Source organism: Saccopteryx bilineata, chromosome 4, assembly GCF_036850765.1.
Source record: "Saccopteryx bilineata isolate mSacBil1 chromosome 4, mSacBil1_pri_phased_curated, whole genome shotgun sequence".
Taxonomy (NCBI): Eukaryota; Metazoa; Chordata; class Mammalia; order Chiroptera; family Emballonuridae; genus Saccopteryx; species Saccopteryx bilineata.
Window position 1 is genome coordinate 238,549,120 of NC_089493.1, and position 20,349 is coordinate 238,569,468.

General features: G+C 36.8%; 1 protein-coding gene across 6 annotated transcripts in view; it reads right to left on the minus strand.

Annotated features, from left to right (window-relative positions):
• The window catches only part of PJA2 (praja ring finger ubiquitin ligase 2), an 82,496-nt gene extending 62,860 nt beyond the window's left edge, over window positions 1–19,636 (minus strand). For 2 of the 6 annotated variants that reach the window (XM_066273979.1, XM_066273975.1), the window contains exon 1: window positions 19,499–19,636. The gene's annotated coding sequence lies outside the window, so the exon portion shown is untranslated. Of the gene's footprint in view, window positions 1–5,966; window positions 6,030–19,498 lie in introns of all 6 variants that reach the window. The other 4 variants (XM_066273980.1, XM_066273976.1, XM_066273978.1 and 1 more) reach the window with 3 other exon arrangements.
• Between the last annotated feature and the right edge of the window lie 713 nt (window positions 19,637–20,349).

Here is a 20,349-nt window from a genome sequence, read left to right on the forward strand (position 1 = left end):
GCTTCTCCACCCTTCTACCTCTCCTTTCTCCTTCTCTCTCTCTCTCTTCCTCTCCTGCAGCCAGGACTCCACTGAAGCAAGGTTGGTCAGGGCACTGAGGATGGCACCATGGCCTCCGCCTAAGGCGCTAGAATGGCTCTGGTAGCAATGCCCCAGATGGGCAGAGCATCACCTTCTGGTGGGCATGCTGGGTAGATCCCGGTTGGGCACATGCGGGAGTCTGTTATCTGCCTCCTCACTTCTCAGTTCAGAAAAATACCAAAAAAAAAAAAAAAGATCCTAAACTGTCAGTCACTACTCTTTCTGTGCTTTAATAAGCCAAATTTATTAAAACTAGACTTAATTTACACACAAATTAGTGTCACTGTGGTCATCTTTTATAGAAATGGGGATTATAAAAAAAATTACGATTCTACAGTACTACACCTTTGTGGGTATCAGATTCTAGTGCTGTTAATTGTCTTTGAAGTCGTTTTCAACCTATAAACTGGACTGGATCCTGAATTCTTGTTTCCTCCAATATTTGGCTAGAACTTTCACCCACAAAGTATGATGTTAGCTATGGATTTTTTTTATAACTCTTTATAAAATATTAAGGATATTTTCCTCTATTCCTAATTTAATGAGAATTTTTGACACAAATATGTTTAATTTTGTCAAACGATTTCTCTGTATCTACAAAGATGATCCTATGGTTTTTCTACAGTGTTCTGTTTAAGAAGTAAATTACATTAATTTTTTTAAAAACATTAAACCAATATTGATTCCTGGTACAAATCTGTAATATATTATTTTTACAAATCACTGGATTATTTCTGTATCTATGTCCATGAAAAATATTAGCCTATAATTTTTCTTTTTCATGTTTTTATCAGGATTATGCTAAAATCGTAAAATATACAGTGGTACCTTGAGATATAAATTTAATTCATTCTGTAACCGAGCTCGTAAGTCAGTCAACTCATATATCAAACTGCTGATACTGGATCCATGTGCCAATGCTCCAACTAGCGGCAGCTTCCCGAATCATGACTCGTACCTTGGAATTTCGCTTCGATCTCGAACAAAAATACAGACCAAGTCGCAGCTCATATCTTAAAAACTTCGTATGTTGGTCTGTTTGTATCTCAAGGTATCACTGTACTGGAAACCATTTTCTTTTTTTATTAATTTTTTTATTCTCAGAACAGTCTGGGTAGAACTGATATCATATCTTACACTTAAATGTTTGGAAGATTTACTAGTGAAGCCATTCGGACTTGGGATTTTCTTAATGGAAAAGTTTTTGATAAATTCAAATTATTTAATAGATACCATACAACTTAAATGTCCCATTTCTTCACGTCTGTTTAAATAAATTATTTTTCAAGGATTACGATCTTTCATTCAAGTTATCATACAAGTGTACTCATATAAAGCTGTTTATAATTTCCCTTTATTAATGGTTAAATATCTATAGAATCTGTAGTGATGCCTCCCTTTACATTCCCTGTATTGGTAATTTGTGTTTTCTCCCAATTTTTGTTGATCAGTTCATTACATGTTTATTACTTTTAAAAAGTCCTCTAAACAAACTGACTATAAAACTTTTCTATTTCACTGATTTCTATTTTTACATTTACTATTTGTTTCTACTTTCACTGAATCTGATCTGTATCTCTTTTCAGTTGTGAGTTTATACTACTGATTTTTAACCTTTCATCTTTACTAATACATGCATATAAAATTATCAAGTTCTCTCAAAGCACTGCTTCAGTTGCATTCCACTGGTTCTGTTGTAGTATTTTATTGTCCTTCAATAAAAATGTTTTCTAATTTTTATTATGACTGTGTTTCTGATTCATGGACAATTTAGAAATGTCTTGCTTAATTTCTAATATTTGGAGGCATTCTGGTTATTTTTCTGTTACTGAGTTGTAATTAATTCCACAGTGCTCAAAAAATGCACTGTATAATTTCAATCCTTTGAAATTCAATGATATTTTAAGAATATTTTGCCAAATGTTCCATATGCACTTTAAAAAATGTATAGTCTTCAGTTGTTAGATATGTCGTATAAATTCAATAGCCAAGGTGATGAATCTGTCATTCAAATTTTCTATTCCCTTATTGATATTTTAATATATTTATTTTATCAGTTACTTTAAATGTATATTTAAAATCTCTAGCTATAAATGCTATCTATATTTCCTGTTAGCTATATGACTATATTAAGGACATTTCCTTATAATTTTTCTAATTTGATGAGAAGACATGCTTAAGATTTTTATGCCCTCTTGATGATCTGACCCATTTATTAAATTTCTGTCTTTATCACTTCTTTTTTTTTTTACAAAGACAGAGAGTGAGTCAGAGAGAGGGATAGACAGGGACAGACAGACAGGAACGGAGAAATGAGAAGCATCAATCATTAGTTTTTCATTGTGCGTTGCAACACTGGCTTAGTTGTTCACTGATTGCTTTCTCATATGTGCCTTGACCGTAGGCCTCCAGCAGACCGAGTGACCCCTTGCTGGAGACAGCGACATTGGGCTCAAGCTGGTAGAATTTTGCTCAAACCAGATGAGCCCGCGCTCAAGCTGACAGCCTCGGGGGTCTCGAACCTGGGTCCTCTGCATCTCAGTCCGATGCTCTATCCACTGCGCCACCACCTGGTCAGGCTGTCTTTATCACTTCTAATACTTCTTTATCCTTACGTCTATTTTGTACAATGTTAATATAGTCACATCAGCTTTCTTTTGGTGTTTGCAGATAATACTTACTGCATCTTTTACTTTCCTCCTATCTGAGCTTTTACATTTAAAGTATTTTTTCTATAAACAGAAGAGAGTTGGATCTCACTTATTTATAAAGACTAACAATATTTATATTTTCACTGAAGTATTTAATCTATTTAAATTTAACATAATTACCAATATAGATGTGTTTAAGTATCATCTTGATATTACTTTCATTTTTCTTATCTGTTCTTTGTTCCTTTACTCTTCCTTTCTTGAATTCCTTGGTAATATTTCATTTTATTTCACCTACTAGCTTATTTGACAAACCTATTAACCTCATATGCTTAATAGTTCCATAGAAATTATAAAATGCATCCTTCCTGAATGCTGGATGTGACTTTTCTAGTGTCTGTGGATGATTTACTTTCCTCTAAAGAGTGTTCAAGTTTTCTTCTATTAGGCAATTACATTGCAGGTAAATTATAAAGTGTGGATTCTATTAAAAGTATAGAATCTCTGAGAACTGTAGAAACATATAAAGTTGGTAGTCACTCCCAGGCTCTTATCCTCAGATCTCTACTGGGTGCTGAAAAGATTGGAAATGGGCTGGGAGATTGAAGATGCCATTTTTCTGTACAGGGAGAAAGGGAGTGACTATGTGGGAAAGGAATGAAACCTGACCAAAATACTAACCCCTATAGAAAAACAGCAGCAATCTTCTCCACTGTGGCTAGGTGATGAGTAAAACAAAACAAAACAGGCCTTTACTCTTGGTGTAGGGTTAGGAAACAGATCAAAGACTTCAAGAATGAAAATGAAAACACAAGAAGAACAGAACACAACAACAGAAATGAAGAATGTATTTCTTCTTTTAATAAAAAGACTAGTCCAAAAAAATAGTCAAGAAAAGTATAACTGAACTTCAAGACAGGGCACAAGAATTTACCCAAAATGAAATACAAAGTAATTTTTTTAAAAAAAGTATGTATATGCATGGTGGAGTGGAGGATGCTAAGAACAGAACAGAGCCTCCAAGAATTGTGTTATTGTATCAAATGAACTACTACATGTATAACTGGAATCCCATAAGGAAGAGAGTAAATGGTACAGAAGAAATATTAGAAGAAAAATGCTCAGAATTTTCTAAATATGGTTAAAAGATCAAATTACAAATCTAAGAAATTCAGTAGCCAACAACAAAAATCAGGATATATACAAAACACATATACACACCTAAGACAAATCATATCTAACCTACTATAAAACCTCAACAATAAAGGAAACATTTGCATGCAGAAAGAGGAATAAAGAATTACACTAACTTCTTGTCAGAAACAATGCAAGCCAAAGAGTATATAAAGCACTCCTTAAAGTGACATAAGAGGTGATGTCAGAGGAATAGCAGTGTGAGAGATCCCATTGAAGTTTTAACAATTTTAAACAGCTATTGCTTAAAAGATTCCCTGTGCATTGTGCTCAATGCACAAACATTCCTGAGATATCCACCCGCTGAAACATTGAAAGGTGGGCAAATGGAAGCCAACTGGGAGGCAGGGAGGTGAGAAAAGAGAAAAGCTGAGATCGGCCATGGATTCTGCACTTTAGCCAGGAGCTCACAACAAGGCTCAGCCAGGAGAGGGAAAGAATCAGGTTATGGCTAGCACTCCCTTCAGCCAGGAGAAGCAAAGAGATTCAGTGGGCATTCCTGCAGCATTCAACAGAACAAGCTGCAGCTGAGCCCAGGTACTTACGCAAACACACAGGCACGGCTGCAGTTGTCAGGTGGCTGGCATTCCAGACAGAGAAACAAAGCCAAGGAGTCTGGCCACCTTGTAACCTCCCAGAGCTCACCTCCCCATACCATTGGTTTTGTGTTGCAGAACATACTACTTGCAAACCTAAGGACTAGTACTATCGAATTGCTTTTTTTCCCTAAGCAAAGGATTCACTCTGTGACAGGTCCTGGGGTGGGGACGCAAGGAGGACTCCGTGGTCGCCACTGAGTTGCAGGAAGAACCAAACAGCACAAAGGCTGCTGGGTTCTCCCAGCTCACCCCACCTCCACACATCAAGCTGGCAGCATCTGGTCACAGATGATAGCATTGGGATTTCATGGATTTTAAGACCTAATGCCCACCACATTCCTCTGATGTGTTGGGTTCCAGAGACCAGGGTGACCACACCACATGGGAGGCACTCACCTACCAGGAAACACCACCCTGTGGAGTTTTGAAAAGCCAGAGAAGTGCAATAAAGCTAAAAAAATTTGTGATTCAGCACTGAATACTAGAAAATAATAAAGACCTCTTTGTATTATTAATCTGCTAGAGAAGTGCCATTCATACATAGGTAGATACCTAGACAGAGAAGGAATCTGTTCAAAACATCATAAATAACCAATGTAACAAAGCAGCTCAGAAAGAAAATGAAAAATCTCCAAAAAAACTAACTTAAAGACATAGAAATGCATGATTTAAATGACAGAGAACTTGAGACTGCAGTTCTGAAAAACTTTATGAGATGCAAGAAAATATAGTCAGGCAGTTTAATGAGTGCAGGAAACAAATCTCCAAAAAAAAAAAAAAAGTACTATACCAAAAAAATGGAAACTTTACTAAAACACCAAAAAAATAGTAAAGCTGAAGAACTCAATAAAAAAGACCAAGAATGAACTACTGAGCACAGAAAACAGAACTGACTAATGGAGAAACGGTTTAGTGATATTGAATAAAGAAATCTAGAAATGATGACAAGGGAAGAAAGACTTGAGCATAAAGAATAAAAATTAAAGAACTCTACAAGAACTATCTGACTCTATTAGAAAGAGCAACAGGTATACCAGAAAAATAAGAGAGAGAGAAGGGAATAGAGATCCTATTCAAACAGTTGATGAGAACTTCCCAAAGCTATGAAAAGAGCTAGCTCTTCAGATTCCACAAAGCAAACAAAACACCTAATTATCTCAATCCAAAAAAGGCCTTCTCCAAGGCACATACATGGTATTAAAACCATCAAAAAGTAATGACAAAGAATAATCCAGGCAGCCAGGAAAAAGAAGAAAGTAACATATAAAGGAAAGCCTAACAGTTATCAATGGACTTCTCAGCAGAAACTCTACAGGCTAGAAGAGAGAGGAACCAAATGATCAAACTACAAAAAGAGAAAAGTTACCAGCCAAGAATAATATATCCCGCAGTTACCCTTTAGATATAAAGGAGAAATAAAGACTTTTCCAGACATACAGACCCTGAGCGAATTTATCACCAGAGGACCTCCACTGCATGAAAATACTCAAGGGGGTTGCTCTACCTGAAACAAAAAACAAAAGGTCACAAAACTTTGAGTAAGAACACCAACAAACTTACAGCATAAACAGGGATAATCTGTGACAAAAACAAAGAAACAAAAAACAACAACAACAAAAAAAAAACGATAATGGAGATTAGATGGATTCAAAAGAAAAAGGATGTTGGTTTATACGGAACTTCCTTTTTCACAAACCTAATGGTAACCATACACACATGAATAACCCAAAACTAAGACACATATCTTAAAAAAAGAGGAAACAGAGAAAAGAAGCATGGAATACCACCAAAGACAACAGACAGACTGGCCCTGGCCAGTTGTATCAGTGGATAGAGCATCAGCCCAACGTGTGGACATCCCAGGTTCAATCCTGGCCAGGGCACACAGGAGAAGTGAAGCATCCATCTGCTGCTCTTCCCCTCCCTCCCTTTCCCCTTCTCTATTTCTCTTCCTCTCTCGCAGTCAGTGGCTTAACTGGTTTGTTGGCCCCAGGTGCTGAGGATAGATAGCTCTGCTGGTCCAAGCATCAGCATGAGGCACTGAGGATACCTCAGTTGATTCAACCATGAGCCCCAGATGGAGGTTGCTGGGTGGATCCTGTTTGGGGTACATGCAGGAGTCTATCTCCCCTCCTCTCACTTAAAAACAAAACAAACAAACAAAAACACAGAAACACAAAAGAAAAAACACAATGGAGGCACAGAGTTACAAGAAAACAAAATAACTAAAATGGCTATAGGAAATCCTCATACATCAATAATTACTGAATTCACCAATAAAGAGGCACAGAGAAAAAAACTGGATTAAAAAAACCAAACACAATCATATGCTGCTTTTAGGAGACACATCTAAACTGCAGACAAAGTAAGACTCAAAATGAAGGTGAAAACTGATTTTCTAAGCAAATAATATCACAGAAAAGCAGGTGTAGTCATACTTACATATTAAAAAATAGGTTTCATATAATAAAGGTAACAAGAGACAAAGATGGGTATTTTATAATGATAATGGGGATATAGCACTTTTTAAAATATATATGTACCCCATCAGATAGCACCTAAACATATAAAACAATTACTAATATAACTAAAGGGAGATACAAACAAAAACACAATCATAGTTGGGGAACTTAATACTCCATTAATAGCTCTAGCTAGATCATCCAAACAGAAAATCAATAAAGGAATTTAGGCCTTAAATGGCACATTGCACTAAATGGAAATAATTGACATTTTCAGCACCATTCATTCCAGAACATTATACATTTTTCTCCAGTGCACATGGAACATTCTCAAGGACAGACCATATGTTAGGTCAAAAAACTAGCCCCAACAAATATAAACACTGAAATCATATCAAGCATATTCTCTGAGCATAATGCTTTGAAATTAGAAAACAACTACTAAAAGGAAGTAAAGAAACCACAAATATATGGAGATTAAATTATACTACTAAAAAATGACTGGGTAAAAGAAGAAATAAAAGGTGAAATCAAAAGATACAATATATAGAGACAAATGAGAATGATAATACAACATATCAAAACTTCTGGGATGCAGCAAAAGGGAGATTTTGAGGTTGTTTTTATCATTACAGGCCTATCTCCAAAAACAAGAGAAGTCCCAAGTAAACAACCTAATATTACATCTTAAAGAACTAGGAAAAAAAAAGAACAGAGAAGCCCACAGTCAGGCCCTGGCTAGATGATGGCTCAGCAGTAGAGCGTTGGCTGCGTGTGAAAGTCCCAGGTTCTATTTCCAGCCAGGGCACACAGAAGCACCCATCTGCTTCTACACCCTTCCCCCTCTCCTTTCTCTCTATCTCTCTATCTCTCTCATTCCCTCCTGCAGCCAAGACTCCACTGGAGCAAAGTTAGCAATGCCCCAGAAGGGCTGAGCATCGCCTCCTGGTGGGCATGCCGGGTGGATCCCGGTCAAGCACATGCAGGAGACTGTCTGTCTCTGCCTCTCCTCCACTTCTCCCTTTGGAAAAATACAAAATAATAATAATAATAATAATAATAATAATAAGCACACAGTCAGCAGAAGAAAGAAAATAATATAAGTTAGAGCAGAACTGAATGAAATAGAGAACAAAAAGACTACAAAAATAATTAATACAACAAAGAGCTGGTTCTTTGAAAAGATTAAAAAAACTGACAAACACCTGGCTAGACTCACTAAGGAAAAAAAAAGACTCGTATAAACAAAATCAGAAATGAAAGAGAAGTTACCATAGACATCACAGATATACAAAGGATACTAGAATATCATGAGATTATATGCCACCAATTCAATATCCTAGAAGAAATGCATAAGTTCCTAGAAATATATAATCTTCCTATACTGAATCATGAAAAATTAGAAACTCTCAACACACTGACCAACAGTAAGGATATTAAAACAATCATCAAAAGCCTCCCATAAAAGAAAAGTCCAGGATGTGATGGCTTCACTAGTAAATTCTACCAAGCATTCAAAAAAGATCTAATACATTGTACCTATCCTTCTCAAACTCTTTCAGAAAACTGAAGAAGTGGCCAATACTTCCTAACACATTTATGAGGCCATCATAACCCTGACATCAAAACCTGGCATGAATGACACAAAAAAGAAAACTAAAGACCAACACCTTTGATGAATACAGATGCAAAAATCCTAACAAATCTAATACAACAGCACATTAAAAAAATAATACATCATGATCAGATGGGGCTCATTCCAGGGCACAAGGCTAGTTCAACATATGCAAATCGATCAATGTATAGTATTATACCACATTAACAAAACAAAGCATAAAAGTCATATGATCTTATCAACAAATGCAGAAAAATCATTTGATAAAACATCCATTTATCATTAAAACACTCAATAAAATGGTACAAAGGAAAGCACCTCAACATAATAAAGGCCACTCCTTCAGCCAATATCATAATCAATGGCAAAAAACTGAAAGGTCTTTCTCTAAAATCAGGTACAAGATAAGAATGCCCACTCCCACCACTCTTATTCAAAACAGTTCTGAAATCCTAGCCAAAGCAATCAGACAAGAAAAGGAGACAAAGGAAATCATAATTGGAAATGAAGTGTCATTCTTTGAAGATGACATGAGTCTGTATGCAGAAGACGCCACCAGAAAACTATAGTATAAAAAATAATAAATATAGTAAAGTTAAAGGATACAAAAGTCGAAATACAAAAATTCACTGCTTTCTGATATAACAAAACTTCAGAAAAAGAAATGAAAAAGAATTCTAATTGCAACAAAAAGAATAAAATACCTAGTAATAAATTGAGTAATAACAAGAATTAAAATACCTAGGAAAGACTGTAAAGGACGTATATTCTGAAAACTACAAAGTATTACTAAGAGATTGAGAAAAACACAATGAAATGGAAAGATATTTCATGTTAAATATTAAAATGGCCATATTACCTAGAGCAATATATAGATTTAATGCATTCCCAATCAAAATACCAATGTCATTTTTTAAAGAAATAGAATAAAAAAACCAAATTTGTACAGAACCACTAAAGACACCAAATAGCCAAAGCAATCTTAAGAAAAAGGAACAAAGCCAGAGGTATCACACTACATGACTTCAAAGAGTAACACTTAGTTGATATTAGTTGAGTTTGCTTAGGCTCAGGGTGATTGCAACTTATTAGCCTGTATCATTGACAAAAATAGTATTGAGTGCCCTGGCCGGTTGGCTCAGTGGTAGAGTGTCGGCCTGGCGTGCAGAAGTCCCGGGTTCGATTCCCAGCCAGGGCACACAGGGGAAGCGCCCATCTGCTTCTCCACCCCTCCCCCTCTCCTTCCTCTCTGTCTCTCTCTTCCCCTCCCACAGCCAAGGCTCCATTGGAGCAAAGATGGCCTGGGCGCTGGGGATGGCTCCTTGGCCTCTGCCCCAGGCGCTAGAGTGGCTCTGGTCGCAACAGAGCGTCGCCCCCTGGTGGGTGTGCCGGGTGGATCCCGGTCGGGCGCATGTGGAGTCTGTCTGACTTTCTCCGTTTCCAGCTTCAGAAAAAAAAAAAGAAAGAAAAAAAATAGTATTGAGGTTCACTTAGATATCTCTGGAATTTATAGGCTCATTTGTACCATGCATAGCATTTGCAAATCATGAGCAACAGACAAAAAACCATTCGGACAAAACTTATATAGTATTAAATGCATCCTACAGTGGAGCTTGGAAATCCAGCACCAGCTTGTACCATGCTGCATTGTTATGCGCCATAAGATAATACTTTGTTGCATGTTTCCATTTCTAGACTGTCAGGATGTATTAAAAAAGTGAGTTGTCTAACTGCAAACCCACTTTAAATATAAAGGCATAAATTCAAAAATAAAAGAATGAATATATCATGCAAAAACTAATCATATGAAAGGTGTAGTAGCAATCTTAATATCAGAAGAATGCAGAAGAAGGAATACTACCTGAGATAAAGAGGAATATTATATAATGATAAAGGAGTCAATTCACCAAGATATTACAATCCTAAATATATATGCACCTAAAGCAGGCATGGCCAACATACTGCCCGTGGGCCGAATCCGGCCCATGAAATGAGTTTATGCGGCCCGTGGTTAAATTTTTAATATTCTCCGCTATTTTAAAATCTCAGCTACTCAGAAGCGGAAGCCTCTTTGATTACTGGAAATCGAGATATTTAAGAAGATAGTGATATGCGAAAAAGAACTCCGCATGTGACTAATCTAGGATTAACTTTCAATAACTGGTTGAATGGATTCGCGATACTTCATTTTTTAAAAAAATTCCATTATAAAAATTTACAACTTTTGTACTCGTCTGTACTTGATATGAACTGTTTGACGTTTAGCGGCAAAGTAAACCCACATTCCTTTAGGTGGAGTTTGTCAGTGCGCACCCAAGGTCAAACAATTTGTTATTTTTGTGGTCAAGTGTACTGAATCAAGTGGCATTGTAGCATAGACAATAGCTGCAGTTGATAACTGAAAACGTGTCCAGGCTGTTTGTAAAACAAAATAATTGTTTTATTTGCGATATAACCCCTTCAAGCTCATTCTACTAATTAAATATTGTTTTGATTAATTGTGATAGTTTAGATATTTATATGGTAATTATATTTTTATTAAAAAATATTTTTATTAAAATAATATTGTATATTAAAATTTTTTTCACTCACATTTATTCATAAACAAATTACATAATAAAATTTTGTTTACTTAAACAGATCATTTTTGTATTTAACATTTTTTAGTTTTAATATTTCGTCCGGCCAGTGAAAAAAGTTTTCTTTCTAATCTGGGCCGGGGGCAAAACTGTTGGCCACGCCTGACCTAACAACACAGGTTCAAAATGTACGAAGCAATACTTGTTAGAACAAAAAGGAGACATAGACAAATATGCAATTATACTTGGAGACTTCAACTCTTCTCATGTGATCAAAAAAGCAAGTAGACAAAAATTTCAGTAAGGAAATAAACAACTTACTATGCACCATCAATCAATTTGACATGAGTATTACAGATTATTTAATATAAAATATTGAATTAATATTTAATATGAAATATAGAACTTAGAGAATACTCCACCCAAAATAATAATATACATTATTTGGAAGTACACATGGAACATTTACCAAGTCTAACCATATTCGAGGTCATAAAAACTTTCAAAGTGCTTAAAAGAAATTATATAATCTATCTGGCGTCCCCAAACTACGGCCCGCGGGCCGTATGTGGCCCCTTGAGGCCATTTATCTGGCCCCCTGCTGCACTTCCGGAAGGGGCACCTCTTTCACTGGTGGTCAGTGAGAGGAGCACTGTATGTGGCAGCCCTCCAATGGTCTGAGGGACAGTGAACTGGCCCCCTGTGTAAAAAGTTTGGGGACCCCTGATGTCCACTTATCACAAAAATTAAACATAGAAATCAACTACAGAAAGAGGTAAAATCATCAAATATTTGGAAATTAACATATATTTGGAAATTAAATAACATACATTTAAATAACCCATTGGTCAAAGTGAAAGTCACAGAAGAACTTAGAAAATATCAACATAGCCTGACCAGGCGGTGGTGCAGTGGATAGAGCGTCAGACTGGGATGTAGAGGACCCAGGTTCGAGACCCCGAGGTCGCCAGCTTGAGCGCGGGCTCATCTGGTTTGAGCAAAATCCCACCAGCTTGAACCCAACGTCGCTGGTTCCAGCAAGGGGTTCCTCGGTCTGTTGAAGGCCCGCGGTCAACGCACATATGAGAAAGCAATCAATGAACACTAAGGTGTTGCAACAAAACTAATGATTGATGCTTCTCATCTCTCTCTGTCCCTGTCTATCCCTCTCTCTGACTCACTCTCTGTCTCTGTAAAAAAAAAAAAAAAAAAGAAAATATCAACATAACAAATTTGTGAGAACATCTAAAGCAGTGCTGAGAAGGTCTGCTTTAATATAAAATATTGAAATTAATATGAAATATAGAACTTATAGAATACTCCACCCAAAATAATAATATACATTATTTGGAAGTACACATTGAACATTTACCAAATCTAACCATATTCGAGGTCATAAAAACTTTCAAAGTGCTTAAAAGAAATTATATAATCTATGTTATCCACTTATCACAAAATTAAACATAGAAATCAACTACAGAAAGAGGTAAAATCATCAAATATTTGGAAATTAAATAACATATATTTGGAAATTAAATAACATACCTTTAAATAACCCATTGGTCAAAGTGAAAGTCAAGAAGAACTTAGAAAATATCAACAAATTTGTGAGAACATCTAAAGCAGTGCTGAGAAGGTCTCACTCATATCAATGGCCTAAGCTTATACCTTAAGAAATTAGAACAGAGTAGATTTAAACCCAAAGCATACAAAAAGAAATAGTAAAGGGTAGAAATCAATGAAATTAAAATCTTAGTTTAAAAAAGCATTAAAATAAAAAACTGAATCTTTGGAAAAATAAAATAATTGATAAACCTGGAAACATACTAACTAAAGACAAAAGAGAGGACACATTGTCAATATCAGTAATGAAAGAAAGAGTATCACTACAGATGCTACATATTAAAGAGATAATATACAACTTTATGGCAATAGATAGATAAAATAAATTCCTTGAAAGACACAAACTATTAAAGCTCACATAGTGAGTAAAAGTGACTTATATAGTCAAAGACTGAAATCTTTCAAAAAGATATAGATGCCGGGTCTGGATAGCTCTGTTGGTTAGATCATCATTTGGATACATAGTAGTTGCCAGTTCAATCCCCTTATCAAGGCACACACAAAAACAGATGAATGTTTCTGTCTCTCTCTCTCCCTTCCTCTCTAATATCAATAAATAAATTTAAAAAATAGGTAACCTTAATCATCCTAACCTATTAAAGTAATTACATTTATCCTTTAAAACCATTCAACAAAGAAAACTTTAGGTACTAATGGGTTAGCTTGCAAACTCTAATGCACATTTATGAAATAACTATTAAGCCTATCAAAAATTTTTCAGAAAATAGAGAAACAATTTTCAACTCCATGAGGCTAGCATTATTTTAATACAAAAAAATAATTTAGAAAAGAATATTTCATGAACATAGAAATAAAAAAATACTCAACAAAATATTAGCAAATCAAATCCACTAATGTAGGAAAATAATAATATACCATGTCCAAGGGAGGTACACCTACAGAATCAAGGTTGATTCAACACTTGAAAACAAATCAATCAATGTAATTCATTTTATTAAAAGACCAAAGATAAACCATATAACCATCTCAATAAATATTGCATGAAAATTTTAGTGAATTCGATATCCACTCATAATAACTCTTTTAGCAATCTAGGAATAAAATGGAAACATCTTTAACTTGATAAAAGGCCTATTACACTTAATGTTACACAATACACGGGGTCCTCAGGTTATGACAGTTTCAACATAAGTTTAGGAAACTCACTTCCATAAAAACTTAAAAAACTTGAGATGTGAGTGTTTTGGCTTACGCTGTTAGCATAGTACTTACAGACTACTACATGGGCAAACTGGTTTGGTTGTGTGTGGCGGAAATATATGCACTGTTCTTTTTCTGTGGCTTAGTTGTGTCTAGATTATGATTTTACAACTGTTTTAGGATAGGTAAGTAACTTAGGCTAGGGTGTGTTTTGACTTACGTTGAAATGTGGGTTATGTCATTATTGAAGGAACGAAACTGTGTGGTACCCCTATATAATAACTTGATTAAAGGCCCTCCATATTTAAAGACTGAAAGCTTTCCTCTTAAGATCAGGAACAAGACAAAGATATCTGCTCTTACCACTCCTGTTTAATATCAGGCTGGAGGTCTGAGCCAATGAAATAAAGGGGAAAAAAGGAGAAGAGGTTGTATACATATAAACTGAAAATAAACAGAACTTTTCTATATTTGCAAATGACATTATTTACAAAGAAAAATTCCAAAGAAACTATGAAAAAAAATCTTACTAGATTAAGAGAATTTAGCAAGGTTGTCAGATTCAAGGTGTACAAAACAATTGTATGTCTACATACTATCAACGAACATCTGTATACTAAATTTTAAGAAAACTATCATTTGCAGGGGTCTCCAAACTTTTTACACAGGGGGCCAGTTCACTGTCCCTCAGACCATTGGAGGGCTGCCAAATACAGTGGTCCTCTCACTGACCACCAATGAAAGAGGTGCCCCTTCCAGAAGTGCAGTGGGGGCTGGATAAATGGCCTCGTGGCCGCCTGATTTACAGTGTTCTCAGAAGTGATAAATTATCTGGATATAAATCTAACAAAAATGACATTTTTTCAACATGTATCTGTATGCTGAAACTACAAAATGCTGATTGATGAACAAAATCAAAGAAGATTTAAATAAATGGAGATACCCTGGGTTCATTAATTGGAAGACTTAATATTAAGCTATATATTCTTTCCAAATTGATCAATATATTTAATACAATCTAAGTGAAAATCCCCTCAGTACTTTTTTTTTTTTTTTTTTTTGTGCATTTTTCTGAAGTTGGAAACAGGGAGAGACAGTCAGACTCCCGCAAGCGCCTGACCGGGATCCACCCGGCACGCCCACCATGGAGCGATGCTCTGCCCATCCTGGGCATCGCCATGTTGCGACCAGAGCCACTCTAGCGCCTGAGGCAGAGGCCACAGAGCCATCCCCAGCGCATGGGCCATCTTTGCTCCAATGGAGCCTCGGCTACGGGAGGGGAAGAGAGAGACAGAGAGGAAGGAGAGGGGGAGGGGTGGAGAAGCAAATGGGCGCTTCTCCTGTGTGCCCTGGCCGGGAATCGAACCCGGGTCCTCCGCACGCTAGGCCGACGCTCTACCGCTGAGCCAACCAGCCAGGGCGCCCTTCAGTACTTTTTATAGAAATCAAATCACTTCTAAAAAATTTTATAGGAAAAGGAGCAAAGCTGGGTACTCAAATTACTGCCTGATTTCGACTTATTAGAAAGCAACAATAACAATGACAATGTGGTACTGGCAAAATGATAGATACAAATATCAAAGGAATAGTCCAAAAATACACTCACAAATATAGCCAATTCAGTTCTAAGTTAATTCAATGGGGAAAGTACAGTGTTTCCAACAAATGCTGCTGGAACTCAGAAAGTGAGCCTTGACCTTAATCTCATACCATATTTAAAAAAAACAAAAAACTCAAATGGATGATACACCTTAACATAAAAGCCAAAACTCTAAAATCTATAGAAGAAGACATGAAAGGCAATCTGCACACTTTTCATTGTGCAAAGTTACGAACACAGAAACACAAATAATAAAAGAAAAAACTGACAATCTAAATTTCATCAAAATTAAAAGTGCTTCTATTTATAAAATATTGGAAAATAAAAAAGCTTCAGACTGCAACATGCGTGCATGTGCTTGTGTGGGTCAAATGACCTATATAATAAATATACAAAGAATTCTTACAACTTAGTAAGACAAACACCCCCATCTTTAGAAAGGGTGAAAGATTTGAACAGATACTTCACAAAGGAAAACATATAAATGACCCATAAACATGAGTCATTTCTTGATGTCATTTATCAGATAAATACAAATTCAAGTTACAGTGTGATTCTACCACATAACCACTAGAGGAGCAAAAATTAAGAAGACTGAAAGAACCAAGTGTTGATGAGAATACAGAGCAACTGGAATTGTATCATGGGATATATGTATTTTGGCAGGTTCTTCTATTTAAACATTCACCTACCATACAACCTATCTACTCAAGGGAAATGAAAACATATGTTCACACAAAAGTCTGTGAATGAAAGTTCATAGCAGCTTTATTAATAATAGCACCTAACTGGAAATAATGCAAGTATCCATAAATAAGTGGTCAACAAATTGGGTTAAATCAATATACAACGAACTCAGCAGTAAAATGTTGTGAACCTGTTAAGCACAAAAACATGGATGAGCCTCAAAAACATCACACTGAGAGAAAAAAAGGTCAGATACAAAAGAATACATATTACATAATTCCATTTATATAAAATGCTAGACAAATGAAACCAATTTATAATAAGAAAAAAGGACAAATGGTTTCCTGAGATTGAGGGTGAAAATGTAATTTACTGCAAAAAGGAGGGAATCTTTGGGGATGACAACATACTCTAGATCTCAACTGTGGTAATGAAAAAAATTCTACTCTTGATTGTGGTGATGGTGACATGGTTGTAAACACTGGTCAAAACACACTAAGCTGTACATTTTAAATACATATATTTTATTATATGTAAATTATCCTCAATATAGTAGTTACTTTATAAGGGAGCGCTCTTGGGAAAATATTAACCAGGGAATATTAGTGATGCCCTTATATAACCACTCAAAACATGTAAAAAAAATCAATAAAACTTAATACCCATTTATGACTTTTTAAAATGTCATCACAAATGAAAAACAACAATAAAATCATCTTGGAAAGTCAAGAATAGAAGAAAATATTTTACCATAATTTTCTTTATCAGAAACTTCAGCAAACATCATAACTAATGGTGAAACATCAAAAGCATTCCCTTTAAAGTCAGAAACAAAATCAAGTTTTTAGGTATCACTGCTATTACTCAACATTATTTATATAGGACATAAAATAGGCAAAGCAATAAGGAAAACAAGCTAAGTTATAAACATTGAAAAGAAAGCCACAAAACTGTAACTATTTTCAGATAACCATCAATTCAATAAAGTGATCTGATACGTGATAAACAGAAAAAAATTCAAAAACTCTCTTATAAACCAGAGAAAAAGAATGTTACTGAGCATTTTCATGCACCAGAGCAATCAAATCATAAAATAGCTGAAAATATTAAGAAAGAATGTAATATACATGGACAAGAAAACTATAAAACTTTCCCTAAGAATATAAAGCAAAGCAAGATGTGAATAAAATAGAATGATACCATACACACACACACACACACACACACACACACACACACACACATTTCTGAGTGCAGAAGACTCGGTATCATAAAGGTCAGTTCACTTCAAATTATAATCTAAAATTTTAATATAACCTTATTAAAAATACTTAAGAGATTTTTTATTTAATTTACAAGTTGAGTCTAAAGTTCATCTGGAGAAGAAATGCACAAAAAACAGTAATGAATAGCTCTGGAATAATAATGAGGAGGAAGAAATGGTTATCAAAATTTAAAGTATGCATAACCTTTAACCCCAATTCTATTTCTAGGAATCCTTGCTCCAGACATAATCACAGACAGACAGAGGAAGTTTTCTAACAGTTGACTCTGAAGGTAGAATTATAGGAAGTGGGAGAAGAACTTTATATTCTCTCATACTGTGTGAGCTTTTAAAATTTAGAAAGATTTAAAGTTTATAATCGAAAACGTCAATAAATTTAAAAGTCGGCTTCAAAGAAGTACTACTTATGATAGCAAAATGAAATTAAATGTCTTTCAGTAAAAGACACTTAAATATACTACTCACAAAATTAGGGGATATTTCATAATGAATATGAAGCTATAAAATATCCCCTAATTTTGGGGAGCAGTATATATAGCCCATTCAAACTAATGAAATACCACTTAGTTTTTTTAAAAAAAAAAAGTATTAGGGAGACCTATATGTAACAAGTAAAGATTATGTTTAAGATATATAATTAAGAAAGCAAGTGACATATTGATGTGTTTGATATACCACCCCCCAAAAAAATTTTACACGTATGTATATGTGTTTAAAAGTGCACATAGAAAGATGCATGTCAGTTGTTAACTCTCCATACTGACATGGGACTGCGGAATGAAATGTTCACATTTTACCTAATCATTCCTTTTCTATATTGTTGAATTTTACATCAAGTTTGCATGTCTGCAGCTGATTTTTTTTTAATTAAGGGTATTGCATATAAAATGAGATGAATTCCTTAAGGCAATTAAATTTTTTTTAAATAGTTCAAACATTTATTTTTGCTATCTTCATGCTTATTTATATACTCTTCAAAGGATCTGTGGTGTTCAGCAGACATGACTGCCATTTTTAAAAATTTAACTGATCAAACAGTTCATGATAAAAATAACAATATAGTAAGACTTTTTATTTTTTTTAAGCGTAAACTTCACAGAACCAACAGATTCACAGCAGGGTATGGGTATGTTTAAAAAAAAAATTGATGCCTGGAAAGGGACATCTCCTAAATAGATTCTTCTTCCTCCCTACAAAAAGACTACCTCCTCCCCTTTTCTGTAACTTGGTGTGAGCAGCTTTAAACTTACCATTCTGAATGTGCGCAAAATGATTAAAAGCAGTCATTTTAGGGAGGCCACAATTGAAGGTGCCTCTGCCAGAGGCATGCTCTGACCTGACGTCTTTAGTGGGGAGAACCATGGACGAAATGGTGCCAATATCGGGAGAAGAACCGAGTGCAATGGTTTGCACGGAGTGCCTACGGGCCCGAGCCTCGGTGACAATCGAGAAAGATGCAAATACAGCCAGCAGAGCTACGGCAACAGACGGTTTTTCGGAAGAGAGGGGCAGTAGGCCTATGGCGTAAGATGGATCAGCTCGATGCGCGGTGACTGGCAATGGGCAGAGAAGGTGGGCGGGGGTTGCGAGTCGAGGGAAACTCATCTAGTCGCGAGTGTGGGGAGAAAGGCAGCAGGGTCCTTGGCCAAGGCACCAAGGACAGCAGAAGAGACAGCAGGAAAAAGCGAACGGTGGAGACCCGATACCAATCGATGTCATCCGCCGGGACACGAGCGCGGCCCCGGGTCCCGGCTAGACAGGGCCCAGGAGGCGAGGAAGGCCTCTAAACAGCCACCAACCCCACCCACCATGGCCGGCGCAGCGGACCGGGGACAGGCCCCGCTCCCTCACGAGAGGAATTAAGAAAGGGAGGAGGTGAAGGCAGCAATTTCCGTGCCCGACCCTCACATACCGGACATCAGGACAAGCTAGATTAAAAAAAAAAAAAAAAATCTCCTCACCGAACTGTGCAGCGGCTCCGGAGCGAGAGCAGCGCTCGATCCTCCACCCGCCACCACCGCCTTCTTCTCCGCCTCCAACTCCTCCCCCGCCCAACGCGCAGCGGCAGGTGGCGGCGCCCGCGGCGGCAGCGGCGGCGGCGGAAGCAGAGGCGGCGGCGGACGGCCCGCCCCTTGAGCTGCGATAAAGGGAAAGAAGGAGGGCACGCAAGCCCCGCCCCTAAGGCAGCATCGACCAATAGACTTACTGGACTTATGCGAGGGGGCGGGAAACCGTATATCCAATCGGAACCAGAGGAGTGGGTTCACGTCAATGGTTGGGACGTGGCAGAAAAAGGGAAAATGTACTTATACAGTCTCTACATCCTGGTCCTCCCTTCTCGGTCTGGTGGGTTCTCAGATTGGCGGAAGAGAGGAAGGACGGAGCTACACTCTTTTCCACACCACGCCCCTGTCTGGGCCTGCTTCCTTTCCCTGCAGTACTGCGACATTGGGGAGGGGGCGGGGCATCGTTCTGGGCTGGAACAGCACTGCCTTTTGTGGTTTGGACTTGGAGGAGGGGGCGGGGTATGGGGAAAGCGAAGTGGGTGTGGAGAACTAAGGGCAGGACTGACGCAGATAGACTTTAAGAAATTACAACAGCAACAACCAGAAGCGAGGTATTAAAGTCAATCCTAATTTGACTGGAAACCTGATGACAAAGGTTAAGGTCTCTTGGCATAATATTCACTCCGTTGCAGTTCATATAGGAACAGTACAAAAAAAAAAAAGGTGGAGGAAGGGTACGTTTACCCACGCTGCGTCTGCGCACTCAACAGTGTCTTCTCTCCTTCTACCCTGCAGTCATACCTTTG